Here is a 23947-nt window from a genome sequence, read left to right as displayed (position 1 = left end):
GGCATCCCAGAAGCTACGACACTACTTCCAAGAGTGTTCAATTATGGTGGCCTCCGAAGTACCTCTCAATAACATAATAAACAACCGTGATGCTACGGGCCGGATTGCCAAGTGGGCCATTGAGATCCTTCCATTTGACATATCATACAAACCATGCAGGGCCACTAAATCTCAAGTATTGGCTGACTTCGTCGCCGAATGGACAGAAGCCGAACTCCCTAAAGAGTACGGCACATACTCTAACTGGATCATGCACGTCGACAGCTCTAAAATGCTGGCAGGCCTAGGGGCAGGTGTTGTCCTAACATCCCCTACCGGAGATACTGTTCAGTACATCCTACAAATATTGTTCACGGACTCCAACAATGCAGCCAAATATGAAGCCTTATTGCATGGTCTTCGGATGACCGTCTCCATGGGAATACAACGTCTGGAAGTGCGCGGGGACTCAAACCTCGCAATATCTCAAATAAATGGAGATTTCGATGCCAAAGATCCAAAGATGGCGGCTTATTGTAACGCCGTTCTCAGAATGTCGGCTCGGCTCGAGGGACTCGAGTTTCACCATGTGGCTCGAGAAAGTAACCAAGCAGCGGATGTCCTTGCTCGAATCGGCGCTAAGCGCGACCCCATCCCACCTAACATCTTTTTGGAAAGGCTTTTTAAGCCATCTGTGATGTGGCAAGGGGAGAGTGGTAACACCAACCCGGATCCTAATACAACCCCAGATTCCAAACACACTGATATCATCAGGGGCTCAGCCACCGAAATTACACCATCGACCAATCGCCCCATGGACTGAACCCTTCTTAGCCTACCTTAATAGGCGAGAGCTTCCTGAGGATCAAAACAAGGCACGCTACATTGTGCGGCGCTCTAAAGCCTACAAGGTCCACGAGGGAGAACTCTATAAGAAAAGCGCTACCGGAGTACTTCAAAGATGTATCTCCGAGGAAGAAGGGCGACAACTCTTGGCTGAAATTCATGCTGGTCTCGACGGTCACCACGCCGCAGCCCGGGCTCTTGTAAGCAAGGCCTTCCATACAGGTTTCTACTGGCCAACGGCCCGAACAGATGCACAGGACCTTGTCCAACATTGCGTCGGATGCCAGCTGTGCGCTAATCAAAGCCACATGCCACCCACCGCTCTACAAACAATCCCCATTACTTGGCCTTTTGCAGTCTAGGGACCGGATATGGTTGGACCCCTTAAAGGAGGGAGCCATAAGAAAAAAAATACCTGTTGGTCATGGTGGATAAATTCACTAAGTGGATAGAGGCCAAACCAGTCAAAACAGCCGAAGCCGGGCCAGTGATAGATTTTATATCTGACGTTGTGCATCGTTACGGTGTTCCACACAACATTATCACTGACAACGGCTCCAATTTCACAACTGATGAGGTGAAGGCCTGGTGTGCCAATCTGGGCATCAAGCTCGATTACGCCTCAGTATACCACCCACAAACCAACAGACAAGTCGAACGAGCTAACAGTTTTATCATGAGGGGCATCAAGCCCAGATTAGTGCGGTCTTTGAAAGAATTAGACAAGCACTAGGTGGAGGAGCTCGACTCCGTACTCTGGGGGCTGCAGACCACGCCCAATCGTTCTGCCGGATATACACCTTTCTTCATGGTGTACGGTGCAGAGGCTGTGTTACCCTGCGACATTATTCCTGACTCACCTCGACTGGGCATGTATGAAGAGAGAGAGACCAAGCTGGATCAGCAGGACAACTTAGATGCCCTGGAGGAGGAGCGCGATGTCGCTAAGGCCCGTTTCGCATCTTATCAACAACAGGCTCGCAGATATCAAAGCAGAGAAGTACAAGCCAAGACTTATAACATCGGTGAACTCGTTCTACGCTCGCCGGAGAAGAAAAAGGACAAACTCAAGCCCAAGTGGGAGGGTCCCTTCATCATCAACGAAGTTCTCACCAGAGGAGCGTACTGCCTACGTGATGCATCAGATAACCGCCTGGAGCCGAACCCATGGAACGCAGCCAGACTCCGAAGATTCTATGCCTAGCGCCGGACTCTTCGTTCATCTCCTTTTTTCCTTCCTTTTGTTTTTCCTTTATTTACTTTTCCTCTATTTTCATTTTTATTTACTAAGTTGTAAAGCTCTTGTACGGCTCGACCGTACACCTACAAATGCATACAATTCTTAATATGTATGTCAATTATATCTGGGGGCTTCTTGTACATAAGCTTATTCTTATTATTTTTCGAGCATCAAGCTCACCACATATGTGTCTTTTCCATGTATGTACCTTTTCTTCGCCATTATATGCATCGATATGACTTAAGTTTTGGCCAAGCTGGGTTGCTTGGCTCCTGTTCTTATGCCCTACGTTCCCGTTAGTTCGGCTAGGGCATAAAGGGAGCACCTCTGCGATTGTTACTGCCGGGTCATCCGGATGTGTACCTCAGACTGGGTGAAGCCGAAAGCTAGCGTTCTTAAGGAAATATTCGGTCGGTGGACTAAAGATGTTTTTTACTTGTCATTTTATGAAACCCCAGATGTTATGTATGATGTGGTTTTTCAAACACAGTTCGGACATGCACATTAATGCATGCTTACCCAGGGAAAGGAACCCTTAACGGAACTATTCTCTCTGGAAGATGTTTCTTACGATCAAAATGTAATATAGCATAACTAGCCGAATACTTATCTGTTCAAGCAACTATGAACCCTACGCCTGGCTTCCACGCGTACCCCATTTTATATTACCGAGCGGGTATTCGGAAGCACTCCGCGTCTTCGGGCCTAGAGGTTGAAGCGAAAAGGTCTGCCATGACAAGCGTTTTTACAATTCAGCTAGAGACATTAAATTGTCAAATGAAGTACATAGTCACTTCGACTCAAACACTTCTTCTTATATGCCATCTAACAAGCTATCTAGTCTACAATCCTGCTGGGAATACTTGGCTCTACTTGGACCTAGTCATATACCAAGCTAACGTGAATTTCTTCTTCATTTGACCCTACAAGTCCGAACCGGGCCATGTGATTCGGGTCGAGCTTGGTATAGTGGGTCTTCACCATTGCCCAGGCTTCTCGCACACCTTCACGATAGGCCGATATCTTTCATAATCGGAAATGCCTCCGCGCTCCCTAGAGTAGCTGCACAAGCCCCTCCATACTTCCTGGAGGGGAGTCGGATGGCCATAAAGCCTCAACAACACTTTGCATCGCTTGCCGAGCTCGCTCGTGCATTTGTGACAGCTCTTGTAGTAGATTTCTCGATGATCCGGACACCTCCGCTTCAGGACGGCCCATCAATATGCCTACAGACATAATTTTGTCGGTTCCTTCACTTGCCGAACTGTATAAAGGTAAGTCTGAACACATACCAAATATGCCGCCTCGTAGCTTCTTGTTTTCCTTCACGGAGTCAGCTAGCTGGGCTCGCACATCTTTAAGCTCTTCACCAAGCTTGGTGTTGGCATCTTGGAGTTTGTTCTTATCCACCCTGACCTGTGTCAGGATGCGTTCGCCCGCGGCCAGTGCCTTTGAGCTCTCGAACCTCCCGCTTGTGTGGCATCCGGTGCTTCTGTTATAAGAGTTGCGCTTGTATTAATAAAACTGGTATATGATTATGTTTTCTCGATAGAGGGGAACATTACCAGATGCTGCCTCCTTGGATTTCTCCAGTTCAGTGGTAGCCTTAGTCAGCTGGGCCGGACACTTTTCCAGCTCTTGAGACAACAGGTTATTCTTCTCTGCGAGCACCTCTACATATAACGATCCTTAAATCAATTGTACCAACTGTTTCAAGTCTCGAGGGCTACTGGTATATGATTATCATTTCTACGCGAATGTGTACTTACCCGCATATCTTTTAAATATTGATCTGTGGCTCTGGAAAGCCCATCTCGAGCAGCTCGGATGTATGCATCACCCGAGTTGAAGGCATTGAAAGCTTCTTATGAAAAACCAGGGTCGCGAAGGGCGGCCCGCCGATGCCGATGATTCATGGCGCTTTCCACTTCGGAGTTTGTGGCAGATATTTTATCCGAATCCTCCGCATAAGGACAATCCGGTGTTGCCTCCGTGTTAGCCTCTGTCCTCGTGGCAAAGTCCGGAATCTGACTAGTGGAGGCTTGGCTGGTAGGATCCCTGGACATAGTCCGACGAATGTTCTTCATGATAAGACGCAATGGGTAGTGTCATACTTTAAGATGACGGCCGTGGGGCATATTTGAAACCATACCTCTTCAATGAAGGCTCGACCATATTTATATTTGCCTTCCTCTTCGGAAGCCTGCCTGTTGTAGGAGTCGCCTTCTTGCGTGCCGATCGCTTCCCCTTTAGAGCATAATATAGTGCGGTGGGTAAGGCAGAAAAAGGAAATTCCATCAAAGGACAAGCCTCCTGATCACTTACATGCGTCGCAGGGAGAAGGCCGGGATAGTCGGAAATGATGGCCACTTTGATGCCATCGCAGCTCGCCTGGGAAAACCCCCCTTCCCCGAGCTCCACGAATATATCCAGATCCTCTTCGAATCCAGGGTCGAGGGCCTGATTGTGGTCCTCTGGCTGTGGTGCAGGGATGTGGATCTCCCTGGTGACTTTCCACCATTCCTGTTATAAATGGCAGATTAATATTTATGAAAAAGAATTCAGGGAGTTGATGGAATATACGGAAGCTCACCCAGCTGGGAGGGTTATACATAGAAAATCCAACCCTAGGCTTAATATGGGTGAACTCCTCCTCCTCCCCTTTGTATAATCCGGACATTATTTTTGCTAAAGCAGCAAAAGTGTCCAGACCCTTCCGACCATAGCATGTGGCATCATCTTCTCCATTGAAGTGCCACATGGGGCGCCCTCGGTATTGGAGTGGCTAAACCCCTCGCATTATGGATATCGCCATAACCTCGATTATTGACAATCCGAATCGAGCAAGCGTTTTTATCTTGCTCATCAGTTGGTCGACTTTCGTGCTATCTTCTTCCCTAGGGCTCCGAGGACGCCAGTTGAGGCGCTTCTTTAATGGAGTATTTGAATATTCAGGAAGACCTCTCCGGATTGGGTCAGGAAGGGATACATCTTCAATATAAAACCATTCGGAAGGCCATTCTTCGGATGCCTTCTTCGGTGTGCCGGATAGGTATCCGGTCCCGGCGATGCGCCATATCTCGTCTCCGCCCACTTGGAATATTGATCCCTCTTGATTGCGAGGGACGAGGAAAAACAGCTTCTTCCATAACCCGAAATGAGCCTCGCAGCCCAGAAATAGCTCGTAAAGAGCTACATAACCCGCAATATGCAGGATGGATGCAGGTGTGAAGTCGTGTAGTTGGAGGCCATAGTGCTCCAGAAGCCCCCGGAGGAACGGATGGATTGGAAATCTGACACCTCTCAAGAAATAAGGAACAAAGCATACTCGTTCCCCCTGGATGGGTTGGGGAACTTTTCCGCGTGCTCCCCATCATCAAAGGAAGCCAGTCCGGCTCGAACGGGGACTAGATCTACGGGGGGAAGGAATCCTTGGGGTCTGCAGCTTCACCAGTTGATTGTGGGATACATAATACTTTTCCCAATCACTTTGTTTGGGGCCGCGAGGGCGGGAGGAAGAGCTGGGAGCGCTAGCCATGTTGGCATTGTTTTCTGCGAGCAAGCTCTGAGGATTTCTCGTTTGGGAAGATGGGGTGGATTAGATCTGAAGATTTCCATCCCTTTAATAGACAATTTTCTATCTGGTCAGGGTGGTAAATGCAAAAATGCTCCGACCTCTCGTATTCGCTCAACACGTGGAAGCTGAAATCATGTAGGTGCAGAAGCCGAGGAGCACGTCATTAAATGAAGGGCCAGACACTGCTATTTAAGTCAGGTACTTTGAAGTATTCAGAGAAGGAACCCGCCTCGCAATGCTGAAGACAATCTGCGCACCAGACTCATCATCATTGCAGCCTGGTTCGTGGGCTACTGAGGGAGTCCTGGATTAGGGGGGTCCTCAGACAGCCGAACTATGTACTGTGGCCGGACTGTTGGACTATGAAGACACAAGATAGAAGACTTCGTCCCGTGTCCGGATGGGACTCTCCTTTGCATGGAAGGAAAGCTTGGTGGTGCGTATATGAAGATTCCTTTCTCTGTAACCGACTTTGTGTAACCCTAGCCCCCTCCAGTGTCTATATAAACCGGAGGGTTTAGTCTGTAATCATAATCATAATCTCATAGGCTAGACTTCTAGGGTTTAGCCATTACAATCTCGTGGTAGATCAACTCTTGTAATACTTATATTCATCAAGATCAATCAAGCAGGAAGTAGGGTATTACCTCCATAGAGAGGGCCCGAACCTGGGTAAACATTGTGTCCCCCGCCTCCTGTTACCATTAGCCTTAGACGCATAGTTCGGGACCCCCTACCCGAGATCCGTCGGTTTTAACACCGACAAGGGGCTCCTGCCCCTCCGCCACCATGGAGGCCATGGACCAAAGAGGGAACTCTCCTCCCATATAGGGGGAGGCCAAGGAAGAAGAAGAAGGAGGGGGGCTCTCTCCCGGTGGCGCCGGAGTGCCGCCGGGGCTAGGATCATGACAGCGATCTTCATCAACAATCTTGCTACCGTCATCACCAACTCTCTCCCCCTCTATGCAGCGGTGTAACACCTCTTCTCCCCACTGTATTCTCTACTTAAACATGGTGCTCAACTCCATACATTATTTCCCAATGATCTATGGTTATCCTATGATGTTTGAGTAGACCCGTTTTGTCCTATGGGTTAATCGTGGTCTTGGTTGGTATGATTGTATGTTTTATTTTTGGTGCTGTCCTACGGTGCCCTCCATTTTGTGCAAACATGAGGGGGCCCTGCTCTAGGGTGTTGCGGTATGTTCATGGTTCGCTTATGGTGGGTTGCGAGAGTGATAGAAGCTTAAACCCGAATAAATGGGTTATGGCGTATGGGAGTAAAGAGGACTTGATACATAATGCTATGGTTGGGTTTCACGACCTTAATGATCTTTAGTAGTTGCGGATGCTTACAAGAGTTCCAATCACAAGTGCATATGATCCAAGTAGAGAAAGTATGTTAGCTCATGCCTCTCCCTCATATAAAATTACAAGAATGATTACCGGAACTTGTTATCGATTGCCTAGGGACAAATGATTTTCTTATTGACAAAATCTATCCCCTTTTATTATCTTGCAGTTTATTCATAGTTTTATTCTCGCAAAGTACTCATAGTTTTATTCTTGCAAAATAGTTTCATACTTTTTCTAGGTAAAGCAAACGTCAAGCGTGCGTAGAGTTGTATCGGTGGTCGATAGAACTTGAGGGAATATTTGTTCTGCCTTTAGCTCCTCTTTGGGTTCGACACTTTTATTTATCTAAGAAGGCTACAAACGATCCCCTAAACTTGTGGGTTATCAAGACCTTTTTTTGGTGCCGTTGCCGGGGAGCAATAGCGTGGGGTGAATATTCTCGTGTGTGCTTGTGTGCTTTATCGCTAAGTTGTTTTTATTTTCTGTTCTAAGTTTTTCTCTATCGTTAGTTATGGATATGGAACACGAAACACCAAAAAAATTAGTGGTACTTGCTACTCATGGAGATGGGGAACCTCCTAAAACCCTCGATGCTCGTTATGTGAAAAATATTATGCACTACTCTGATAATCCTGAGAAAATCCCATTCAACTTGATAATGGGAGTAACATTGGATCAATGCGAATGCTTTAGGGATTATCGCTTGACACAAAAAGGGAAATTGTTATGAGATCAAATTTATATGTTGCTTTGGTATGCTCGGGATTTATGCTTGAGATATGATTATACTTGTTGCTCTAGGATTAATGCTCCACATCTTCCCTTTTCATGCAAATTTAATGATAATGAAACCTTGGCTTCTTATGCTAGAGGTATATATGATTATTATGATGTGGAACGAATAGAAGAATTTGTTGCTTTTAAGGGTGCTTATGAAATTGAATCTTTGTTTTTAAAGTATGAAGCTTTTGATGATGATGTTTATAGACCTGAAAATTTTGTCATCCTTAAATATTGCTATGATAATTATAAATACAATTATGATATTGATGCATTTATTGAGAAAATCTCTACTGTCCAAGAAGAGACTAATATTTTGCAGGAGTCTATGGAAGAAGGAATTGATGAAACTGTGAGCTCATTGGATGAAAAAGATGATGAGGAGAGTGAAGAACAAAAGGAGGAAGAGAGGATTAGCTACCCGTTCCCACCTTCTAATGAGAGTAACTCTTCAACTCATACATTGTTTAACGTCCCTTCGTTCTTACCGAAGGATGAATGCTATGATAATTGCTATGATCATGTTGATTCGTTTGAAATATCCCTTTTTGATGAACTTGATGCTTGTGGCCAAGATGCCAATATGAAAAATGCTTATGGAGATGAACTTGCTATTGTTCCTTATGTTAAACATGAAATTGTTGCTATTGCACCCACACATGATAGTCCTACTATCTTTTTGAATTCTCCAAACTACACTATATCGGAGAAGTTTACCGTTGCATGATGATTTTGATGAATATAATATGCATGTGCTTGCTGCTCCTACTTGCAATTATTATGAGAGAGGAACTACATCTCCACCTCTCTACGTTTCTAACACGAAAAAATTGCAAGAAACTACTTATGCTATGTATTGGCCTTTACTTGATGTGCATGAATTGTTCTTGTATGACATGCTGATGCATAGGAGAAGAGTTAGACTTCATCATTGCATGATATATGTTGCTTTGTGCTCACTACTAAATGCCAAATCATTGTTAATTAAAATTGGCTTTGATATACCTTGGGATCCGGGTGGATTCATTACTTGAGCACTTTATGCCTAGCTTAATGGCTTTAAAGAAAGCGCTGCCAGGGAGACAACCCAGAAGTTTTAGAGAGTCATTTATTTATATTTAGTGCTTTTATAAAGTTTAAAAACAAAAAAATATAGAGGGGAACTTAAAACTTCACAAAAAGAGAAGCGATTGGAAGTTATGCATTGGAGAAGTGCGGGTCGACCTTGAACACTTGTGTTCATGCTCATGGAAACAATGTAGAATTTTTCATGAAGGTTCTCAGAAAAATAATTACACCCTTGTACAATTCCATTGTATTATAAAAGTAATGTGCCAAGATTTGCCTTTAGGATGATTAGATTGCTTGTTGGTTTGTGCGATGCAGAAATAGAAACTCTGGCTGTAGAGCGTGAATTTTCATTTTTTACTGAAATGTCAAACATTTCCGAAACTTTCTGTGCAGTCTTTCTATATGAAATTTTTATGTTTTCCTAATTTGGTAGAATTTTTGGAGTACCAAAAGTACGGCAGATTTTCAGATTGCTACAGACTGTCCTGTTTAAGATAGATTCTATTTTTGATGCATTGTTTTGCTTGTTTTAACGAAACTATCGATTTTTATCGGTGGTATGAGACATGGAGAAGTTATATTACAGTAGCTACAATGCAAAAACAAAATATGAATTGGTTTACAACAGTACTTAGAATAGTGATTTGCTTTATTATACTAATGGATATCACCGAACTTTCTGTTGAGTTTTGTGTGGATGAAGGGATCAAAATCAAGGAGGTCTCGATATGAGGAGAAGGAGGAGAGGCAAGAGCTCAAGCTTGGGGATACCCAAGGCACCGCAAGTAAATATTAAAGGAGACTCAAGCGTCTAAGCTTGGGGATGCCCCGGAAGGCATCCTATCTTTCTTCAACAAGTATCAGTATGTTTTCGTCTTTGTTTCGTTCATGTGATATGTGCAAATCTTGGAGCGTCTTTTGCATTTAGTTTTCATTTTTCTTTTATGCACCATTCTGGTATGGGATAGTCCATGGTTGATTTATAGAATGCTCATTGCACTTCACTTATATCTTTTGAGTATGATTTTATAGAATGCTTCATGTGCTTCACTTATATCATTTGATGTTTGGATTGTCTGTTTCTCTTCACATAGAAAACCGATGTTCATAAAATGCTCTTTTGCTTCATTTATATTTATTAGAGAATGATATATTGTAGAAAGAATTAAACTCTCATGCTTCACTTATATCTATTTAGAGAGACAAACGGAATTGGTCAATTGCATGGTTAGTCATAAAATCCTACATAAAACTTATGGATCACTGAATATGATATGTTTGATTCCTTGCGATAGTTTTGCAATATAGAGATGATAATATGTGGGAGGTACTAGTAAACGGTTGTGGTTAGTAAGAATATTGGTGTTAAGGTTTGTGATTCCCGAAGCATGCACGTATAGTCTCCCGTTATGCTATGAAAGTTGGAGCATAATTAATCCTTGATTGTATATCTTTGTGTGAAGGTTGGGCGCGCGCGATGGTTAACTCCTAACAACCTCCCCCTAAGAGCATGCGTAGTATTACTTTGCTTTGAGGGCTAATAAACTTTTGCAATAAGTATATGGGTTCTTTATGACTAATGTGAGTCCATGGATTATACGCATTCTTACCTTTCCACAATTTCCTAGCCTCTACGATACTGTGCATTGCCATTTCTCACCTCGAGACGTGGTGCAAACTTCGCCGGTGCATCCAAACCCCGTGATATGATACGCTCTATCACACATAAGCCTTATTATATCTTCCACAAAACAACCATCATACCTACCTATTATCGCTTTTCCATGACCATTCCAAGATATATTGCCATGCAACTTCCACTGCTTCCATTTGATGACTTGAGCATTCATTGTCATATTGCTTTGCATGATTATATAGCTGGCATGATAGTTTTGGCTCAACCACCGTTCATCATTTTTCTTACATGTTACGCTAGATCATTGCACATCCTGGTACATGCCATAGGCATTCATATAGAGTCATACTTTGTCATAGGTATCGAGTTGTAATTTTTATTTCTTTTGAATTATAAGTAAATAGAAGTGTGATGATCATAATTATTCATTTTTAGAGCAATGTCCTAGTGAGGAAAGGATGATGGAGACTGTGATTCCCCCACAAGTCGGGATGAGACTCGAGACAATGAGAGAAAAAAAGGAAAAAAAGAAAAAGGAAAAAAAAGAAAAAGAAAAAAAGAAAAAGAAAGAAAAAAAGAGAAGAAAGAAAAAAAAAAGAAAAAAATATAAACAAAGAGAGAAGGGGCATTGTTAGTATCCTTTAACATACTTGTGCTTCAAAGTAGCACCATGTTTTTCATATGGAGAGTCTCATATGTTGTCACTTTCATATACTAGTGGGAATATTTCATTATAGGATTAGTTGCACACCCACTTAGTTTTCATATGGAGCTTTCATACACTTATAGCTCTTAGTGCATTCGTTGCATGGCAATCCCTACTCCTCGCATTGATATCAATTGATGGGCATCTCCATAGCCCGTTGGTAGCCGCGTTGATGTGAGACTTTCTTACCTTTTTGTCTTCTCTACATTTACCCCCATCATCATACTCTATTCCACCTATAGTGCTATATTCATGGCTCGCGCTCATGTATTGCATGAGGGTTGAAAAAGCTGAAGCGTGTTAAAAAGTATGAACCAATTTCTTGGCTGACACCGGGGTAGTACATGGTTTATACTTTGTGTTAGGAAGACAGAGCATGACAAGACTATATGATTTTGTAGGGATAACGTTCTTTAGCATTTGATATTTTAAAAGACATGATTGTTTGTTGGGATGCCTGAGTATTGATGTCTTTATGTCAAATTATAGACTATTGCTTTGAATCACTTATATGTCTTAATATTCATGCCATGACTAGACATATGATCAAGTTTATGTTAGGTAGCATTCCACATCAAAAAATATGTTTTTATCATTTACCTGCTCGAGGACGAGCATGAATTAAGTTTGGGGATGTTGATACGTCTCCGTCGTATTTTTTTATTGTTTATGCCAATATTATACAACTTTCACATATTTTTGGCAACCTCTTATATGATTTACTGGACTAACCTATTGATCCAGTGCCCAGTGCTAGTTCCTATTTTTTGCATGTTTTCTGTCTCACAGAAAATCCATATCAAACGAAGTCCAAATGCAATAAAATTTCACGGAGAATTATTTTGGAATATATGTGATTTTTGGGAGTTGGAATGTAAGGATCGCTCTTGATAGCTATGGATCTGAGAATTTCATGGGGATTCGAGCTAAGATATTTGAATTTCGGATGAGGATTCCTCCCAGCCACCCGCACCTCTATCCGTTCAACCGAGCCCCGGCTGCAGCCATCCAATTCCTAGCTAACCCTTACAAGTATCCCGAATCAGTTTATATACTATTACACCTGCTTAACGGGCCCAGTTTGGGATAGCAAGCCACTGGGGTGGTCTCTTGGCCCGTGTAGACTTGGGCCTGTGGTCCTTGACGCGCTCTGGATCGCTGTTGCCGGCAACCGTTGGATCAGCTACAGGGCTTGGTGCTCCTCCTGCAGGGACATGGGCTACAGGGCTGCTGACATCCCCCCTCCGTTGAGAGACGGCTTGCCCCCAAGCCGTACCTAGAGGAAATTGCTTGCGCAGAGAGTCCAGGTCCTCCCAGGTTGCTTCATCTAGCGAAGAGCCACTCCACTGGATCAAGCCTTGAGCAGTCGTACGTTTGCCATGCTGTCGGACTCGTTGCCGGAGCACGTGGAGTGGTACCTGAAGATAAGCAAAAGAGGATGGCAGTTTGCGAAGAACGGTGCAATTGGGCAGCACTACCTTCTTAAGCTGAGACACATGGAAAACCAGATGAATTCTTCTGTCCGGAGACAATTCCAATTTGTAAGCCACTTCCCCAATCTTGTCAACGATGGTATAGGGTCCAAAGTATTTGAAAGCCAGCTTGTGGTTTGCTCTATGCACAACTGAAGATTGCACATACGGTTGCAGTTTCAAGAAAACTTGTTCTCCAATGTTGAAAGATCTCTCAGTCCTGTTTTTATTAGCCATGTGCTTCATTCTCTGTTGAGCTCAGAGCAGATGTTGTTTAACAGAAGCTACCATAACCTCCCTGTCTTGTAGCCACTGAGCAATATCCACAGGGACAACAGTATCACTGACAGCAATCCCAAAGTATCTAGGATAGTGCCCATAAAGTACCTCAAAGGGAGACTTGCCCACAGCTGAATGCCAATTTGTATTATACCAAAACTCACACATGGACAACCATTTGCTCCATTTGGAGGGGTGAGCACTAATAAAACTTCTAAGGTAGCATTCAATCTGCTGGTTGACTCTCTTAGTCTGACCATCAGTAGCAGGGTGATATGCAGTACTCATGTTAAGCTGAGTCCCAGTCCTGTGAACAAGAATTTGCCAAAATTTGCTTGTGAACACCGGATCTCTGTTAGATACAATGTACTCTGGCATGCCATGCAATTTCTATATATTGTCCAAAAACACTTCAACAACCTTTTGTGCAGAAAAGGGGTGTTTGAGGGCCATGAAATGCCCATATTTTGTAAACTTGTCAATGACCACAAATATGCAATCAAACTGATAGGAAGGAGGTAATCCAGTAATAAAATCCATGGTCACAGTTTCCCATGCCTTGCTTGGAACTGGTAAAGGAGAAAGCAACCCTGGATACTTAACTCTTTCAGGTTTAGCTTGCTAACAAACTAAACAAGACTGTACCCTGTCCTTAATAAATTTCTTCATGCCTATCAATCTGAATAAGGAGTGAATTCGATGGTATGTGACAGGAAAACCAGAATGTCCTCCCAGGGGACTATCATGAAAGGCGGAATTTTTTTTCTCCTGCAACTCCAGATTGTTGCCAACCCAAATACAGCCTTTGTACCTCAGCAATCCTTGCACTAATTGATACTAAGAATTAGCAGGTGGTTTGACTGCAAGCTCTTGCAACAACTCTTTAGCTCTGTCATCTTGAGAATAACTAGCTATAATTTCTTCCATCCATACATGTTGCGATTTGGAGCTGTGAAACAACTGGGAATGTGATGGTCTTCTAGATAGAGCATCAGCGGCAGAATTTTCTGCTCCCTTTTTGTAAACTATAGTATAGTTCAAACCCATAAGTTTGGTTAGAGCTTTTTGTTGCCACACCGTGTGTAGTTTTTGATCTTGCAGATGTACCAAACTCTTCTGATCAGTCCTAATGGTAAATTGCTGGAACTGTATGTAAGGTCTCCACTGATCCACATCTAGCAAAATAGCTAGATACTCCTTTTCATAACTGAGAGGGCCCTATTCTTGGACCCCAAGGCCTTGCTGACATAAGCTATAGGATGACCTTCTTGCATGAGTACAGCCCCAATTCCTGAATCACAGGCATCAGTTTCAATGACAAAAGGCTTGTCAAATTGTGGCAGAGCTAAAACTGGGGCTTCCACCAGGGCCTTCTTGAGAGTTGTGAATGCAGTTTCAGTCACTGTAGTCCAAACAAATGGCACTCCTTTCTTAAGTAGCTCAGTGAGAGGTTTACTGATCAGACCATAATACTTTATAAACTTCCCGTAGTAACCACTTAATCCCAGGAAGCCTCTCACCTCTTTTACACTGGTTGGGGTAGGCCACTGTTCCACTGTCTGAATTTTACTAGAATCAGTAGAAACTCCTGCAGAGCTAATGGTGTGGCCTAAATACCCAATTTGTTGTTGAGCAAAAGCACATTTGGACATTTTCACTTTCCACTGATCAGCTCTAAGTAAGGCCAACACTTCTCTAACATGTTGCAAGTGCTCCTGATAAGATTTGCTGAAAATCAATATGTCATCAAAGAAGACTAAAGCATTTTTCCTGTTAACTGGAGATAGTGTGGTGTTCATTGCTCCTTGGAAAGTGCCTAGAGCTTCACTGAGTTCCATGGCCACTACTAAAAATTCATAATGCCCTAAGTGAGTTTGAAATGCAGTTTTATACTCCTCCCCAGCAGCCCACCTGATTTGATGGTATCCTGCTCTGAGGTCTAACTTAGTGAACCAAGCAGCTCCAGCAAGTTCATCTAGAAGCTCATCAATCACTGGCACTGGAAATTTCCCTTTTACAATGATAGCATTTAACATCCTGTGATCAACCACTAGCCTCCATTCTCCTCCTTTTTTCTTTACTAGCAACACAGGAGATGAAAAAGGACTTTTGCTGGGTCTAATTATACCTGACTTCAGTAACTCTGCAATTTGTTTTTCAAGTTCGTCCTTTAACTGAGGAACTAGTCGATATGGCCTGACAGCAACTGGCCTTGCTCCTGGAATTAGAGGGATTTTGTGGTCACAACTCCTCCTGGGAGGTAACTGAGTAGGAGTTTCAAAAACATCAGCAAATTCATCTAGAATGGACTGAATTTCTGGAGGAATTTTTTTTCTCATCCATGTGCACTGCAGATATGGCTATGCAAGTGTAAGTGCAGTCCTCAGCTCCTAACCCATGCAAAGTAACTATTTTGTCCTGCCTTAGTGAAAGAGAGCCATTTTTCCACCCAGTCGATGTACATGGGGCTGTGTTGGGCAAGCCAATCTAGGCCTAAAATCCCATCATAAGTATGAAAGGGTAACAACTTGAAGTTAGAAGAAAATGTGGTTCCATTGCATTCCCAGAAACATTCTTTAATTTGTTGCTGGCAGTGTATTGTTGTACCTCCAGCTACTGTGACAGTGAGAGCCTTGATTGGGGTGACCCCTTCGAAGTGCTTGTACTGTGCGTCCAGGAACGAATGGGTGCTGCCAGAGTCAACAAGGAACTGTAGTTTGTGCCCTTGTAGTTCAATTTCCAATTGCAGAACAAGAGCTTCAGGTTCCTTCCCCATTGCACCAGCTGATAACTTGATAGAATGGACTGAAGATTGGGTTTGCTGTTCACTGCCAGAGTCTGAACTTTCAACTAACTGGGTTTGTAATTGATCAATCAACTCTTGGACGAAATGCAGTTGGACAGTGGATTTGCACACATGGTCTTTGGCCCACTTTTCTCCACACACAAAACATAAACCCTTGGATTTCCTATAGTTTCTCAGAGCTGTCCATTTGTCCTCTTGGCTGGTACTACTAACAGATTCTGCTCTCCTCTCTTCTGGTTTCGGTGGCTTGGAATTTGTAATTCCCGTGGAAGGTGCTGTTCTTCTGGTAGTTGCGAAGCTGGTTGGATTGTACACTTTCCCTAGCTCCTCATGGAGCAGAGCTAACTCATAAGCTGCATCGAGATCTTTGGGTTTCTGCAAGGCCACTGCCATTCGAACTCCAGGCTTCAGCCCATCCAAAAATCGAGTGATATAGTGCAAGGAATTCGACGCTTCTTCATATGCTGTCAGCTGGTCGTACAATTCCGCAAACCGTTCAACATAGTCTTTAACAGTCGTAGTCTGAGCAATCCTGAACAACCTTCTGAGCAGTGTTTGATGCTGATTTCGGCCAAAACGACTCTGCAAAGCTTCACAAAATTCAGTCTAGCTGGAGTTGGGCATGTGCCTCTGAATTGACTCAAGCCAATGTGTTGCGGCTCCCTCAAACTGAGCAGTTGCCAGAGACATCCAGCGGCTAGCGGGCGTGCCCCAGAGTTTGAATTGATCCTTGCAGCGATTTTGCCATAGTCGCGGATTTGTTCCATCAAATTTGGGAAGTTCCAAATGCAGAGAAAACGAATTGTGCTCAGCAGAATCAATCGACGGATAATCCCGAGGGGAAAAATTTCTAGGGGAGAAACCAGAATCGCACGCACCTCTGACCGGAGGAGGGACATAAATATTATGCGCCTTCCCCCGGTGTTCGTTGTCGAAGCCAAGGGCACCGGTCGCGGCGGCGCCTCGACCCAGCCCAGCGTTGCACGAAGACATGGCGGCGTCGAGCTTGGGTTCGTGCTCTTGGGGCTCCGTCTTGTACAGGTCGGATTTGATTTGCTCGATGTCGATGGCGAGCTCTTCCTAGATGCCGTCAGTCCTTGCCGACATCAGCCCATCGAGCGTCGTGTTGTTCCTCTCCATCATTTTGCTCATCGATTTGAGAAGCGACTCACCATGCGTTCGAAGCTTGTCATCCAAGTCGTTGGCGAATTCATGGCGAAGGATCTCGTAGACGGAGCGGCCCTCGTCGCTCAGCTCTTCCATCGCTTGACGTCGCCGCCGGTCACTGAGACGCATGGGGTAGCGATGAGGGGGCAACTCCAGGATGAAGGCTCTGATTACCAGATGTGAGGATCACTCTTGCTAGCTATGGATCTGAGAATTTCATGGGGATTCGAGCTAAGATATTTGAATTTCGGATGATGATTCCTCCCAGCCACCCGCACCTCTATCCGTTCAACCGAGCCCCGGCCGCAGCCTTCCAATTCCTAGCCAACCCTTACAAGTATCCCGGATCAGTTTATATACTATTACACCCGCTTAACGGGCCCAGTTTGGGCTAGCAAGCCACTGGGGTGGTCTCTTGGCCCATGTAGACTTGGGCCTCTGGTCCTTGACGCGCTCTGGATCGCTGTTGCCGGCAACCGTTGGATCAGCTACATGGCTTGGCGCTCCTCCTGCAGGGACATGGGCTACAGGGCTGCTGGCATGGAATCACCACAAACGGAGGCCCACACAGCCCACAAGACACCAGGGCGCGCCCCAGGCCCCTGACACATGGTGGTGGGTTGTGCCCTCCTCGTACGTCAGTTGGAGCTCTACTTCAGGCGTAAGGAAGCTTATATCTGGAAAAAAAATCATGTTAAAATCTCAGGGCAATCGGAGTACGGATCTCCCGAAACATAAGAAACGATTTTCGGCCAGATCAGGGGAACACGAAGCAGAAGAGAATAGAGAGGGAGATCCAATCTTGGAGGGGCTCCTGCCCCTCTGCCGCCATGGAGGCCATGGACCAGAGGGGGAACTCTCCTCCCATCTAGGGGGGAGGCCAAGTAAGAAGAAGAAGGAGGGGCACTCTCCCCCCTCTCTACCGAGGCTAGGATCGTGACGACAATCTTTATCAACAATCTTGCTACCGTCATCACCAACTCTCCCCCCCTATGCAGCGGTGTAACACCTCTTCTCCCCGCTATAATCTCTACTTAAACATGGTGCTCAACTCCATATATTATTTCCCAATGATCTATGGTTATCCTATGATGTTTGAGTAGATCCATTTTGTCCTATGGGTTAATCGTGATCTTGGTTGGTATGATTGTATATTTTATTTTTGGTGCTATCCTATGGTGCCCTCCGTCTCGCACAAACATGAGGGAGCCCCGCTGTAGGGTGTTGCAATATGTTCATGGTTCGCTTATGGTGGGTTGCGAGAGTGACAGAAGCTTAAACCCGAGTAAGTGGGTTATGGCGTATGGGAGTAAAGAGGACTTGATACTTAATGCTAAGGTTAGGTTTCACGACCTTAATGATCTTTAGTAGTTGCGGATGCTTGCTAGAGTTCCAATCATGAGTGCATATGATCCAAGTAGAGAAAGTATGTTAGCTCATGCCTCTCCCTCATATAAAATTACAAGAATGATTATCGGTACTTGTTATCGATTGCGTAGGGACAAATGACTTTCTTATTGACAATAGCTATCCACTTTTATTATCTTGCAATTTATTCGTAGTTTTATTCTCGCAAAGTACTCATAGTTTTATTCTTGCAAAATAGTTTCATACTTGTTCTAGGTAAAGCAAACGTCAAGTGTGCGTAGAGTTGTATCGGTGGTCAATAGAACTTCAGGGAATATTTGTTCTGCCTTTAGCTCCTCGTTGGGTTTGACACTCTTATTTATCGAAGAAGGCTACAAACGATCCCCTATACTTGTGGGTTATCATAGACGGTGTATGAATAGTAGCCCGTGGAGTCTCGTTTTGCGGTACGCCACACCCTTCCCGATGAGCAGGACCCCATTTCGACCGTAGGAGGTCGAAGAGAAGTCCGTTTCCTCTGTTTTTCGGTATGCCACACCCCTCCCGGTCAATAGGACCTCGTTTCGACCGTAGGAGGTCAAAGAGAATTCCGTTTCCTCCATTTTGCGATACGCCAGACCCCTCCCAATGAACATGATCCCGTTTTGACCGTGGGCGGTCGAATAGAAGGCCATTTCCTCCGTTTTGCGGTACACCAGGCCTCGTTTTGGCAGTTCCGTCCAAGCCGGTTGGCTCCCGACAAGCATACGCATTTTGTTGCCTCCTGATGAACACGACGCAGTTTCTACATTCCGACCCAGCATGTTGGCTGCCGATGAACATGACGTCGTTGCTGCCCTCCGCTGCCTCTCCATGTACATGAGCCCTGGCCGTACATATGCGCGAGTAGGCATTCGAGACCCTGCCAGTATGTACGTATACGTACGTGGCCGTATTTTCTTTCTTGCACCTTGGTTGTACCTACGTGTACATGATATAGACAGGACTGCATGGCATGCTACATCCGCGCCTCTACTATGACATGTGCCCTTCCTTACTCGGCCACAGTTCATTGCAACAGCCTGCAGACAAACCGATCGACCAGTATGTATGTACACATCCGCGACCAGATAGACAACCCTATGTATGGTTCGACCGGGTGGGTCCCAACTGCCAGGGAGGTAAGGAGACACTTCCTTGCATGCAAAGATATAGCTGGTGGGTCCCAACTATCAGGGGGAGAATCATTTTTTTTGCCCGTAATATGGACACACTTCCTTGCGTGCGAAGATGTAGCTAGTGGGTCCCAGCAGTCATGGGGGAATGTTTTTTTCGTGAAATATGGTGGCCTGTCCAGTGGGTCCCTCCTGTCAGGTGGAGGAATCATTATTTTGCGTGTAATAAGGAGGCACTTCCTTGCTGCGGCCGTGGACCCAGCTGTCACCCTCTCCACGTACAATCCTCTTCCAAAGGAAGTCGTTCATTGACCACATTGACCACGCTGCACCGAGAGCACCAAGGCGATGGACGACAACGAGGCCTAGGAAGGGAAAGAGGCGGAGCCGAAGAAGACACGACAGTGGATGCCCGCATGGAGAGGAGTACAAGGGTTAACTGGTTCGGCTATGGTGTGAGGCTGTCGTCGCCGCAGAATAACAGGGTTGTGTGTGAGTAGAGGGATGGCCTGGCCAGAGGTTGGAGTAGGGTGGAGCAGTGAGGCCTGCATAACAGCAGAGCCGGCCACGGGAGACAGGAGCAGGCGGCACGACCAACACTGGTTTGGGCGGCTGGAGCAAGAAGACCAGAGGTTGAAGAAGCACTACGGCTGTTGGATGGACACCATACGGTCACTGGAGGTAGAATCGTTCATATTGACTAAGTTAACAAAGCCCTCCATCCGCGCCAACTTAGTAGGCCCACAAGTCAGCCTCCCACTATGGTGGGTCCTAGCTAGCAGGGGGAGTATTCATTTTTTTTGTGCATAATAAGGAGGCACTTCCTTGCGTGCGAAGATATAGCTGGTGGGTCTGAGCTGTCAGCGGGAGGAATTTTTTTCGCGAAAAACAAAGGCCCTTTTGATGGGTCCCAGCTATCAGGTGGAGGAATCATTATTTTGTGCGTAATAAGGAGGCACTTCCTTGCGTGCGATCGTGGATCTTGCTGTTAGCCTCTCCATGTACAGTCCTCTTTCGATGGTTGTCGTTCGTTGACCACATTGACCACCCAGCCGAGAGCACCAGGGCGGTGGACGAAGGCAAGGCCTAGGAAGGGAACGACACGGAGCCAGGGAAGACTCGGCAGTTGTTTCCCATGCGGAGGGGAGTACGAGGGTTTACTGCTTCAGTCGCAGTGTGAGGCTACCGTCGCCAGAGAATAACAGGAGGTCTGGGTGATTAGAGGGATGGCTAGGCCAGCGATGGGTGTACGATAGGGTGGTGAGGCCTGCGCGGTAGCACAGCCGGCTGTGGGAGGAGGGAGGAGGGAGTCCCGCCGATGCTTGTTTAAGCGGCTGGAGCAAGAAGAACAGAGATTGAAGAAGCACGACGGCCGTTGGACGGACATCCAACAGTCTCTCTCTCGTGTGTTGACTAAGTTGATACGGCGTTTCGTGTGCATCAACCTTTTTTTAGGAAAGCGTACGCATCAACAGGCGTGCAAGTTGATGTCTACTACACAACCTTCTTCTTGTAGACGTTGTTGGGCCTGCAAGTGCACATGTTTGTAGGACAGTAGCAAATTTCCCTCAAGTGGATGACCTAAGGTTTATCAATCCGTAGGAGGCGTAGGATGAAGATGGTCTCTCTCAAGCAACCCTGCAACCAAATAACAAAGAGTCTCTTGTGTCCCTAACACACCCAATACAATGGTAAATTGTATAGGTGCACTAGTTCGGCGAAGAGATGGTAATACAAGTGCAAAATAGATAGTAGATATAGGTTTTTGTAATCTGAAATAATAAAAACAGCAAGGTAACTAATGATAAAAGTGAGCGTAAACGGTATTGCAATGATAGGAAACAAGGCCTAGGGTTCATACTTTCACTAGTGCAAGTTCTCTCAACAATAATAACATAGATAGATCATATAACAAGCCCTCAACATATAACAAAGAGTCACTCCGAAGCCACTAATAGTGGAGAACAAACGTAGAGATTATGGTAGGGTACGAAACCACCTCAAAGTTATTATTTCGGATCAATCTATAAAAGAGTCCGTACTAGAATAACACCTTAAGATACAAATCAACCAAAACCCTAATGTCACCTAGATACTCCATTGTCACCTGAAGTATCCGTGGGCATGATTATACAATATGCATCACACAATCTCAGATTCATCCAACAACACAAAGTACTTCAAAGAGTGCCCCAAAGTTTCTACTAGAGAGTCAAGAACGTGTGCCAACCCCTATGCATAGGTTCCCAATGTCACGAAACCCGCAAGTTGATCACCAAAACATACATCAAGTGGCACATGATATCCCATTGTCACCACAGATAATCACGGCAAGACATACATCAAGTGTTCTCATAAAAGACTCAATCCGATAAGATAACTTCAAAGGGGAAACTCAATTCATCACAAGAGAGTAGAGGGGGAGAAACATCATAAGATCCAACTACAATAGCAAAGCTCGGGATACATCAAGATCGTATCACCTCAAGAACACGAGAGAGAGAGAGAGAGATCAAACACATAGCTACTGGTACATACCCTCAGCCCCGAGGGTGAACTACTCCCTCCTTGTCATGGATAGCGTCGGGATGATGAAGATGGCCACCGGTGATGGGATCCCCCTCCGGCAGGGTGCCGGGAAGGGCTCCCGAGAGGTTTTTGGTGGCTACAGAGGCTTGCGGCGGCGGAACTCCTGATCTATCTTCTGTTCTATAAGTTTTAGGGTACGTAGGTATATATGGGTGAAAGGAGTACATCAGTGGAGCTACGGGGGCCCCACGAGGCAGGGGGGCGCGCCCTAGGGGGGTGGGCATGCCCCCACCCTCGTGAGCACCTCCCGTATCTTTTGACGTGGGGTCCAAGTCCATCAGGTGGGTTTCCTTCCAAAAATAACTTCTCCAGTTGATCTCGTTCCGTTTTGACTCCCTCTGATATTCCTTTTCCTCGAAACACTGAAATAGGCATAAAACAACAAATTTGGGCTGGGCCTTCGGTTAATAGGTTAGTCCCAAATAATATAAAAGTGGATAATAAAGCCCAGTATTGCCCAAAACAGTAGATAATATAGCATGGAGCAATCAAAAATTATAGATACGTTGGAGACGTATCAGGCATCCCCAAGCTTAATTCCTGCTCGTCCTTTAGTAGGTAAATGATAAAAAGATAATTTTTGATGTGGAGTGCTAGTTGGCATAATTTCAATGTAATTCTTCTTACTTGTGATATGAATATTCAGATCCGAAAGATTCAAGACAAAAGTTCATATTGACATAAAAATAATAATACTTCAAGCATACTAATAAAGCAATCATGTCTTCTCAAAATAACATGGCAAAAGAAAGTTCATCCCTACAAAATCATATAGTTAGGCTATGCTTCATTTTTGTCACACAAAGATGTTCCCAACTTCTATACCCCCGCTGACAAGCCAAGCAATTGTTTCATACTTAAATAATCTCAAACTTTTTCAACCTTCACGCAATACATGAGCGTGAGCCATGGATATATCACTATGGGTGGAATAGAATATGATGATGGGGATTGTGTGGAGAAGACAAAAAAAGAGAAAGTCTCACATTGACGAGGATAATCAACGGGCTATGGAGATGCCCACCAATTGATGTCAACATGAGGAGTAGGGATTGCCATGCAACGGATGCACTAGAGCTATGAATGCTCAACAAAAGAAAACTAATGGGTGTGCAGCCAACTCGCTTGCTCATGAAGACCTAGGGCATTTGAGGAAGCCCATCGTAGGAATATACAAGCCAAGTTCTATAATGAAAAATTCCCACTAGTATAAAAAGACAACTTATGAGACTCACTACACGAAGAACAAGGTGCTACTTTGAAGCACAAGTGTGGAAAAAGAGATAGTAGCATTGCCCTTTTTATTTTTTTATTTTTTGGGCCTTTTTTTGGCCTTTCTTCTTTTTTTTCTTCTCTTTTTTTGGGCAATGCTCTAATAATGATGATCATCACACTTCTATTGATTACAACATATGAATTACAACTCGAAACTAGAACAAGATATGACTCTATATGAATGCCTCCGGCGGTATACCGGGATGGTGCAATGAATCAAGAGTGACATGTATGAAAAATAGTGCATGGTGGATTTGCCACAAATACGATGTCAACTACATGATCATGCAATGGCAATATGACAAAAGTAATGTATGTCATGATGATGATGAACGGAACGGTGGAAATTTGCATGGCAATATATCTCGGAATGGCTATGGAAATGCCATAATAGGTAGGTATGGTGGCTGTTTTGAGGAAGATATAGGGAGGTTTATGTGTGATAGAGTGTATCGTATCACGGGGTTTGGATGCACCGGCGAAGTTTGCACCAACTCTCAAGGTGAGAAAGGGCAATGCACGGTACCGAAGAGGCTAGCAAAGGTGGAAAGGTAAAAGTGCGTATAATCCATGGACTCAACATTAGTAAAAAGAGCTCATATACTTATTGAAAAAATTTATAAGTCATCAAAAACCAAGTACTACG

The sequence above is a fragment of the Triticum aestivum genome, chromosome 7B, assembly GCF_018294505.1.
Source record: "Triticum aestivum cultivar Chinese Spring chromosome 7B, IWGSC CS RefSeq v2.1, whole genome shotgun sequence".
In the NCBI taxonomy this organism is placed as follows: Eukaryota; Viridiplantae; Streptophyta; class Magnoliopsida; order Poales; family Poaceae; genus Triticum; species Triticum aestivum.
The sequence above is the reverse complement of the archived record's forward strand: the minus strand, read 5'-3'. Positions refer to the sequence as shown.